The following is a 10,093-nucleotide window of genomic DNA, read 5'->3' on the forward strand; positions in this document are numbered from 1 at the left end:
TTTTGGAGGCCCCAGAAAGACAGAGACCTCAAAGCCAATGTCCCATCTCAGTTGAATTTTCATTGTGGGAAAGACCTAGAGCCCCTGTTTGACTGTATTGTTTCACAATATCTCTTGGCAAAGACATGGCACACAAAAATTATTATTTACTGAATCCAAGAAGAAGCTTTGTGGGGCAGAGGAATGGGAAATCTCTCTTTGGTGAAGGAAACAAAAAGTCCCCATATATAGAAATTGAATGATATTAAAAAGATTTGTGGGTAAGTTAGGGAGTTACCCCCAAGGGCCCACCATTCTGATTTGCATCAAAAGAAGAGAAAATCAGTGTGGGCCAGAGGTGAGGAGAGGGTGGAGGCAAATGACAATGAATTAGGGATATTTATATCCTACAAAGATTGAGTAGTAGACTTTGTGCTAATATTAGCCTCATTTGGTATCGGAAAGGGAAATGATCATTAATGATATGAATCCTTCTAGACTATTCTAGGTCTACCCAAGAATCCATGACCCAGTGAAGTTTGTTGTGAGCAGAAAACAATATGGCTTCACAGGTACTTGTCTGTCATAGTGTAGGGCTGAAGAAGTGCATATTCCTTGTTGTTAGGAAAAATGAAGTTCTCCTGCTCTCATACCACAACCTGAAGACTTATGTGACCCCAAAGGGTGTGGGCACTTCTCACCAGCAAGCAAACGGTGCTGCTAGAAGTGGACCCTGCTGGTGTCAACAACTCCATCCTGACTATCTAGTCTGAGGTAGTGTCAGATTCCACAGGCTGAGGGCTCCATTCCCAGCTTGTTTTAACTGTGCTTATGGCCCGCCGGCTATAAATTGGGGTCCCACAATCCCCTCCTCAGGTTTAATTTGCTCAAGTGGCTCCCAGAATTCAGGGAAACATGTTTACTGGTTTACTATAAAAGATCTTACACAGGATACAGTTAAAGAGATGCATAGGGCAAGGTACAGGGGAAGAAACTTGGGGTTTCCTTGCCCTCTGTACACGTGCCACTCTCCAGAAACTTCCACGTGTTTAGCTGCCTGGAAGCTTCCTGCACCCTGATCTTTTGGGTTTCTATGGAGGTTTCCTTTCATAGGAATGATTGTTAGTAGATAGGAGTGGGAGGGGCCCCAGGGAGGCCTGTCTATTCAGAAGGTTCTTCTTGACCTCTCTGTACAGCACTCCTTCTCCAGGGTATGGGACAGGACCCTTCTGGAATAAGGAGTGTCTTATGGCCTTATAACAGACAAGGCAAGTCAGAAAATTTCTTAGGACCAGCTAAAGAAAGGGGAAGAACAGGTTTCTGTGACCCACCTTGGTGAGGAACTTAGAAGCCTGGAATCATGGGGAAGACCCAAATAAATATATATCATAATATTACACATTCCTCTTTCTTTTTTTATTAATTATTTATTTATTTTTTATTTTTTACAGATTACATTTTGATTCATTGTACACAAATGGGGTACATTATTTCATTTCTATGGTTGTGCACGATGTAGATTCATACCCTTTTTGTGATCATACATGTACATAGGGTAATGATGTCTGTCTCAGTCCCCCATTTTTCATATCCCCCTCCCTCTCACTTCCTTCTATATCATCTAAAGTTCCACCATTCTTCTCTCATTCTTCGCCTCCCCCTCCCACATTCCTCTTTCTTAACCGAGCAAAGGCAGATGAGTGGAAGGTAAGCTGTAAAATGTTCTCGTCCCCTTTCTTACTAGGGATGAGGATCTGCTGACCCTTTGTGTCCCCATGGCTGCCTTCCTCTTGTCAATCTTCTTAAACGTGAGAAGACCTGGGGATGGCACCTGTCTCCATCTTTGGAAAACTGTTTGTCCTCTATGAGGTAAAGTGGTCCCCTGAACTTGAACCAGTAGACCATTCATTACCTCACTAGATTCTTTTCTTGCTTGGCAGGAGAGTGCTCCACATTTGAGCAGCACTTTCCCCCCAGGACTGTTAACTTGTTTTTAGGTCTCGTGTCTTCTGCCTATAAATAAGGTCTTTTGTTTAAGTAGGGACATCTCAGGGACTGGGGATTTGGCAATGGAGAACCCCTATATTGGAAAAGAGGATTTCAAAGCCCTCTACCTGGATGGAAATGGAATGTGAAGATATAGCCCAGCCTGGTCCTTGGGTGACGTCCATTGATTGATGGCTGGGAACCAAAGAGGCATCTCCTTTGAACTAAATGGGTGATAATGCAATAAAGCTCAACAGCCTTTATCTCATCTTTCATTGTCAGATGAGTAATAGATGCGAGAGCTCTGCTTCTCTGAAGGCTGAGGTGGTCCAAAGTTGCCACACCCCATGATGCCACTGGATGGCAGTAAAACCTCAGGCTTGGACCCTCTGGGACTTGTACCTCTCAAAAGCAGACATCTAAGGCTGCTTCCTGTGAAGGGCATGAAGCAGAGCTGCAGAAATTCAGCTGTCTTGAGACAAACATGTCCCTTTATAAAATGTTTGCATATATGAGCTGTTTGTCACCTGCCACCGATCTTTAAAGAATTTGTTCTCAATCTCCACTGGCAGAGTTTCTTTGCCCTTTGTTTTATTTTTGTGAAACTCTCTAAGGTATTTCCAGTTCATTTGTATGCAATTTGGCATCTTTACAGATAATGGTCTCATATGCTGCTGTTATTAATGTCGACCAATATTTATGTGGTGAGAATATTGGCTTTTGGTCAGGAAAAGTGTGCCAAAACAAAGAGTACAGCCCGGCCCTGGAAACACAGCAGTATGTCCCATTTTCCCCCATGCATTCTGAGTTTCCTTCCTCTGTTTCTCCACTTTTTGTTACTGTTGAGAACTGAATTATGCCCTGCTGGTCTTTTCTTCCTGTGCCCACTTCCTTCTGTTGCTATCAGGGTTTGCAGATTTGCCAATGTCTCAGCTCCAACTTAAAACCTGGGATTATTTCACAATTGGAGATGAAAACTTCAGAAAAAAATTGTTCTCAACTGAGCCGAGATCTGGGAGTCAACCTCCTGCTCCTGGGTTGCTGCCTTTGGAACCCCTGTGGTCTGTCCTCATGGTGACTGTCCAGAGTTCCTTCTGTGCAGGGCAGATGTCTGCATGACCGCTAGATTGGTGCCTGACCCTGATTTCTGCCACCTTCAGGTTTGTACAGTTTTCTTGACCCTTCAGAGTGGAACATTCCAGTGCCTAAGATTGTAGGGTTTCAGGAGATCACAGAGATCCTCCAGTTGGTGCCTGTCAGTCCCCGTTTTAGAGGCTGAATGTGATTAGTTCAATCTGGATCAAATTTCTGGTTCTCTGCTCTTTCTACTGTCCATTTTAGACATGTTTCCCCAGGTGTCTTTGAGCACATAATCCAATAAACTGACTGGGTCATCACAGTTTTTAAGCATTCTCTCATTTTCCTTTGTCTCCTGAGGTGCCCTCCCTTGGGTTTTCCTCTGATCACTGGCTCCCTCTGCTTGGAGAGCTATGGAGAGAGGGACTGGATGGGGACTGGATTTTCTTGTTAACTACCTGTCATTCCCCTGCAGTCCTCAAGTCATATGGATATTCCATTCTTGGGAAAGTAGGCTGTCAAGGGCGGGACTGCAAACCATTAGGCAAGGAGTTCCTCTTCATTTTGTCCAGTCATAGTGATTATCCTTCAATTTCTCTGAATTCCATGTTGAATCAAATCCCACACCCAGGACCTCTTCTTTTCCTTTGTGTGAATTTACAGGGGAGCACGGCCCCCCACTGTGACCCCTCACTCCCTGTGCAGCTAGTGACAGCACAGGTAGTCCTTGGGAAACCCTTGCATGTAACTGTAGAGCTTGCAACAACTTCGCCCGAGGTGTTGCCCTGAGCCATGTATCTCCAGCACCAAAACAGCCAGGATCTTTGAAGGGCAAGAAGATGAAACTTCAGTGGAATTTGGTTATCACATGTATAGCACCAAACTCTGTGGTCCCTGTTGCTTCTCGCTTGGGACTTCTTCCCCATTATCAGTCCGGTTGGATTTGTTTCACCTCAATTAAAAAACCTCCAGTGATGACTCCACATAGTTGTGCCTTGAGCTCTGGGGCACAATGGTGGGGCCTAGGACCAAATCCTGTGACTTTGTAAAGTCACTACCTTTCTCTAAGAAAAAAGTAATTTCTGATTAACTTTTTTTTAACTCAAAAGGAATTGAAATAGAAAAAGCATATATTGATTTTAGCAAGATATCTTTATTAACAAGATGGAAAAAATGTAGGTATAATAATCAGAGTTAGATGGAGTCATAAGTCAAACATTCAAGAAGAGATCCTTTATTGGATGGAGGTCTCTAGTGGTATGCCATAGGGCTGTATTTTAGGTATGTTTGGATAACACATTTATCAACCACTTGAATAAAAATAAAACATATTTGTCACATTTGGACCTGATGCAAAATTAGGAAAGACTGACTAATAAAAACCAGACTACAACATGTTTCTATAAGTTAGAATGAAAATTACCAAACCAAGAATCTAGTTTAATAGATGTAAATGTATTCATACCATCCAAATAGTTACATAAATATAGGTTGGAAAGGCTTGGTTTGACAGCAGCTTTTATGAAAAAGACCTGGCATTTCAGATGCCTGTAAGACTGAAGAGAACCAACTTTGAGGTTCAGTAGACAAAAAGTCGAGGCTTCATTGGCAGCACTGATAAAATTGTGAAGTGGGGCTCAAGGAAGGTGTGGTTCCTGCTGAATTGGGGGCACACATGTTACACATCAGAATATTGAATCCATTTCTCTGTCTCCACTTTTATGGAGGAGGATGGAGCAGAGGAGCTATTTTTAGAACTTTGCAATGTACAGAATGAGATAGTTAATCACACACTGTGTGCTTGCTTGGTGCCAGGCTGTTTTAAGTGCTTTAGCAGTATGATATAATTTAATATGTAGAAAAACCTTATGAGTTATCATTGTCACCCTCTCTTATTTAATACCTGCAGACACCGGAGCATAGACCAGTCAAGAATGCTCAATGTGACTTATCACCAAGCAGTAGGGCTGGGAGTCAACGTCTGGAGGGCTGTCTCCTGACCTCTTGGTCACAACTCGCTGCCTCCCAGCTGTCTCTAATAACCACAGCATAGCAGGTTGCTTGGTGGCCAGACGTTTTAGGGAGGCAGATTCAAAGAGAGCTTCCTGAAGAATGATGGTTTTTCTCCTGCTAGAGAAGTTAGGCTCAGGGATGCTGTACTGGGGAGGTTGTGGGAAATTCTGTGTTTGGAGCAAGACTGGGCTAGATAAGCTTTAAAAGGTCTCATAACTCTGAGGATTCAGGACTTTTAACACCCAAGTTGTTATTCTTATTAGTATTTGAGTCTAAGAGATGTGTGTGTTATGGAACCAGATTCTTTATGCCTGCCATGTAGTATGCCAGTCACTGAATCTGCGAGTTTTGCAAGAGTTTATTCACCAGATGGTCAAGCCTGGTGGGAGAGCAGGCCTCAAATCTGCCTCCCCAAGGTAGGCTTTAAGGGTATGTATGGGATAAAAAAGCATGGTGGTGTGAGGTGAAGTAATTGGTGGTCTGCGCACGTGTAATCAATCTTCATAGCTCTTCACGGGACGGCGCGTTCAGAAAATGAAGTGTTAGTGTGAGCCAAAGGTGGAGTTTTCGGCCCTCTGACACCACCCACAGGACACCTGTACAGGTCCAAGTGAATGGTGGGTGGTTTCAACAAAAGTGGCCTTCAAGTCCCTGAAAAGTAATCGAGGCAGCTGCTAACCTCATGTTCGGTGCATCCGGGGGTTCATCTACAGCAAAACTAGTGGGAAATTAAGAATACATTTTTCAGCCGTGTGACCTCCAAAATCAGAGATTTTAAAGACAACTAAGGGAGAGACTGAAATCAAGTGCAGCTAGAGACTTCCCCTCCGTTTTGCACAGAGTGGTTATGGGTTTTAAGGTACAGATTTCTTCCCCTACACCTCCAACCCAAACACTCCCTTTGCCCCTTGGGTGTGAATGAAAATGCTCCTCACTATTTGGAAGCGTCTCATCTTTTAGTAAGTGCCATTATTGGATGCCATGAATCCTCTGACTGGCTGCCGTGTTTTACAGAACAATTTCTCTTCTTCCTAACCTTGCTTTACAAAGAATGGAAGGCACCCTGTGAATAGGGTGTATGTCATATTAAATATTATGTCATTACTGGCACAATGATGATGTGTAGAGTCCTTCATAAAGCTACATCGATTTTATAAAAATCAGCATGCTCACCTTCAGGTACATAATCAATGCCTGAAATATTGCCTGATTTAGTTCTTTAGGCAAAAGCTACTATAAATAAACATGTATATATATTTAAAGAATAATAGCAACAACAAAATTACTCCATGTTGTTCTTTGAGGATGATTAATTACATAAGAAAGAACCCTATGATTTGTGTTACTCAGCAAAATCAAAAAGGTTTGTAGTTTGAACTTACATAGCCTGAGTTTAGTCATCTGAGTCATGAACCCATGAACTCTGCATACTTGGGCTTAGGGTGAGGGTCAAGGAGCATGCATGGCATTTATCCAGTGGTGGGGGGCACCCTGGCCCTGCCTGGGCAGACACCATGGGAGTGGGGTGGGGATAGGAGAGAGCCCCTAAATAGGAGGAAAATTGTAAAATCAGAGAGCCAGCAAAATAATCAAGAAAAGAGTATGTTAAGAGGAATTAAAGATTTACAAAGCTCAGGAAAATATTAAGTTACAGTTCTCTGAATGCGATGACCTGTCTGAAAGGGGGCGGGTGGATTTGACCTTGTCACGGAAACTCCTTCCAGTTAGAGCGTCTGTGTTTTCATTTAAGTTCCCAGAAGGCCACCACTTCCTGAAAGAGGGAGGACAGCGTGATAGGGAGCAACCTCCAGAAGACACAGACCCTAGCACAGCAGGGGAGGGTCTTCTGAGTGTGCTGATCACCCCTGGCCCCCAAAGGCACCAGCTGGGCTCTCTGCTTCTTTTTCCTGAGGAACCTGGTGGCTGTGCGAGATGTACCAAATAGGCATCTGTATATTTACCTCAGTCACCAGGGTGTGTGTGTGTGTGTGTGTGTGTGTGTGTGTGTGTGTGTGAGTGCTTGCATGTGTGCTTTGTATTTAATTTTAAGAGAAAATTAGAGGGTATAAAAAAACAGTTATTGATTCTGCATAAAGAGCAATGGATAACTTTTCAAGCTCTGGAGAAATTCTTTCCAGTGGTCTGTGAGAATCTCATCAATTCCTGGCATGTGCGTGGGCTGTCTGCTGATGGCTGTGTATGCACCATATCCCCCTCCCCGCAACACAGATAGAAGTAATTGTAATGTACGGTCCTTACTACAAGGGACCAGTTACTACAAGCAAAACCAGTTCCTTTGTAGTATATTTACTGTGTGTATACAGACATATTATCATGCCAAATAAAAAACATTTTTATTCAAATTAGAAGCAAAACAGCACTGTTGATTATGTAGCTGAAAAGGAATGCAGGTCACCAACTATCCCTGGTTTAGGGTGAATGACCTGTCCCAGGGACCATAGTTATGATGATCTTCCTCATGTACTCTGTGAGTTATATTATCCTCAAATGACATGACCTCACTTTTTACAGTTTCAAAGACTCCCTCCCTCTTTTCTCAAGTTGTTTCCTTCAGCCAGAAATGCAGTTCAGTCTAAAACATCTTCCTGTATAAAGATTTTTTTTTTTTTTTTTTTTGTGGTACTGGGGAAGTTCAGGAGTGCTCTACCATTGAGCTACACCCCCAGCCCTTTTTATTTTGAGACAGACTAGCCTAGAACCTGTAATCCTCCTGCCTCGGCCTCCTTAGTGACTCACCATGCCTGGTTAGAGTGAGAAAATTTGATGTCATAACTTATATATACATAGTTAGGGTTACCCCCAAGTAGATTTTCTCAACACTTTGGTTTGGGTCTAAAGCTTTAAGCAGGGCCTCCCAATGATTTTCGTTTTATGGGACACTTAGAAAAGAATGCAAACGTTTTAAGGCACATGGGACAAATGGATGATCTTACTTTTTGTCAGACATGGCCACCTCCAACCACTCCAGGAACAAGGGAACCAACATCCTGCTTCCATAGTAACCCATGTGAGGAGCTCATTGCCTCTCTCACATCTGTTAGTCAGCCCTTCTTGGTTTTGATCCTTCAAGTTAGATTTCTTAATGACTCATGCTTTCAGTTACTGGCTTCAGAGCCAAGTTGACCCATAAGGCCTTCTCTAGAGGGCCTCAGCTCTGCTTCTCGCTGGAATCTTCCTCAAATGCTTCTTCATGACCTCAGTTCACATGTTGCTCACTCAGTGAGGCCTACAATCAGTGAATTTAGCACTAGTGTTATGGTTAGATCTTGAAATGTCTCCCACAGGACCACATATAGAGGTCTTGCTTCCCAGCGTGTGGCAGTATTGGGAGGTGTGGCCCTAATGGAAGGGAGTTAGGTCACTGGGGGCATGTCCTGAAGGGGAGATGGGGACACTGTCCACTTCCTCTTTTCTCCCTTTGCCTCCCACCTGCCATGAGGTGAGTAGGCCTCCTTCACCACATGCTCCCTGCTGGGATGCGCTGCCTCACCACAGGCCTGAAAGCAGGTCAGGTGAGGATGCACTGAAAACTTCAAAATCATGAGTCTTCCTTCTTGTAAGTTGATTTTCTCAGTTGTCAAGCAATGGGAAGCTGACTAAAACAGCTGGGCTCCTGAGGTAGATCTTCAGAGCATTAAAAATTTGTGTTTATTTCTTGGTATACTTGTTTTTCTCCTACTATTTTGTAGGTCCCAGGAAGATGGGAAATTCTTTCTCCCTGCTACACTCCCCAGGCCTAGTTAAGTGCCTGCACATATAGGTTGAATGTGAACTTTTTGGGTCTACAGTCATATTACCCTGAATGTGTCAGATCTCGCCTGAATGTGAACATTTTGGGAGAATTTTTTTTTTTTGTTACAGGCTAATTAGATTTATGGCTTCCCACTCAGAGAACATAATACTTAAATTTCCCTCTTGTCTGCCCTGGTGTCTCCAATATTATTTATTCTCAAATAATTTTGATGAATTTCAGCTGATCAGCCATCAGATTTTGTTTTGTTTTGTTGTTTTGTTCTAAACAAGAATGCTTAAATCCAATGTGATAAAAGCAACTCACAAGCCTGAGGCTTGGAGCAAAGAAAGGAAATTCTTTACTTGTTGGGCTGAGTACATTCCATCATGTCCCAGTTTATTTCCCTAAGGCTTTTCTTTGTCAAGCTTGGGAAAGTGCTGTTTCCTAGGAGAGCTGCACAAGAACAAACTTCAAATAGGAAAAAAAAAAAAAAAAAAAAAAAAAAAAGAGAGAGAGAGAGAGAGAAAAGCATCCCCCAAAGCAAAACAAAACAAAACAAAACAAAAAAAAAAAAAAAATAAGAGAAGCATTTTAGATTGATCCCTCTAAAGATCAATTGCATTTTTTCCCAAGCACATTAATTTTCTAAACTGACTTGCAACAAAATGGGTGAACAATGACCCTTCCAATTATATAAACCAAAGTGGAAACGGAGGAAAGTGCCACAACATAGGCTGAGAGAGGATTTATCTTTCTGAATTTTCAAGGCATATGCTGTTTATGACATTTTCTCTTTCCAACATGGTGCAAGTGTGTCCTGGATGGTGACTGGGTAGGAGCCCAGGGTCAGAGTGGGCGGTAGTGGGGTAGGGTGGGCTAAGCACTAAACCTGTCGGGGGAGAGGAAGATGCAAATTGAAAGCTGAATATCTCTGGGGACAAGACTGATTCATAAACTGTCTCCATGGATTATACCATATCAGGCCAATCATTTCCCACCTTCCCAGGGTCAAATGGGAAAAACTTTGATGGACACTTTGTGCTACAGACAAGACCAGAAGATTTTCCTTGTCAACAGAGAATGTTTCCTGAGCCTACATGCTCTTAAAAAATGCAAAGTTTCAGGGCCTTCTGAAAGTTCTGATTTGGCAGTCTGGGTCAGGGTATGAGAATTTGTAACAAGTATTACCGATGATGCTTCTGATTAGTCAGGCATTGACCAGTTAGCCACAACTGTCTTCTTTGGTGGAACTGCAGCTGAGCGTAAGACCACATCTGGTGTCTG

The sequence above is a fragment of the Sciurus carolinensis genome, chromosome 4 (assembly GCF_902686445.1).
Source record: "Sciurus carolinensis chromosome 4, mSciCar1.2, whole genome shotgun sequence".
NCBI lineage: Eukaryota > Metazoa > Chordata > Mammalia > Rodentia > Sciuridae > Sciurus > Sciurus carolinensis.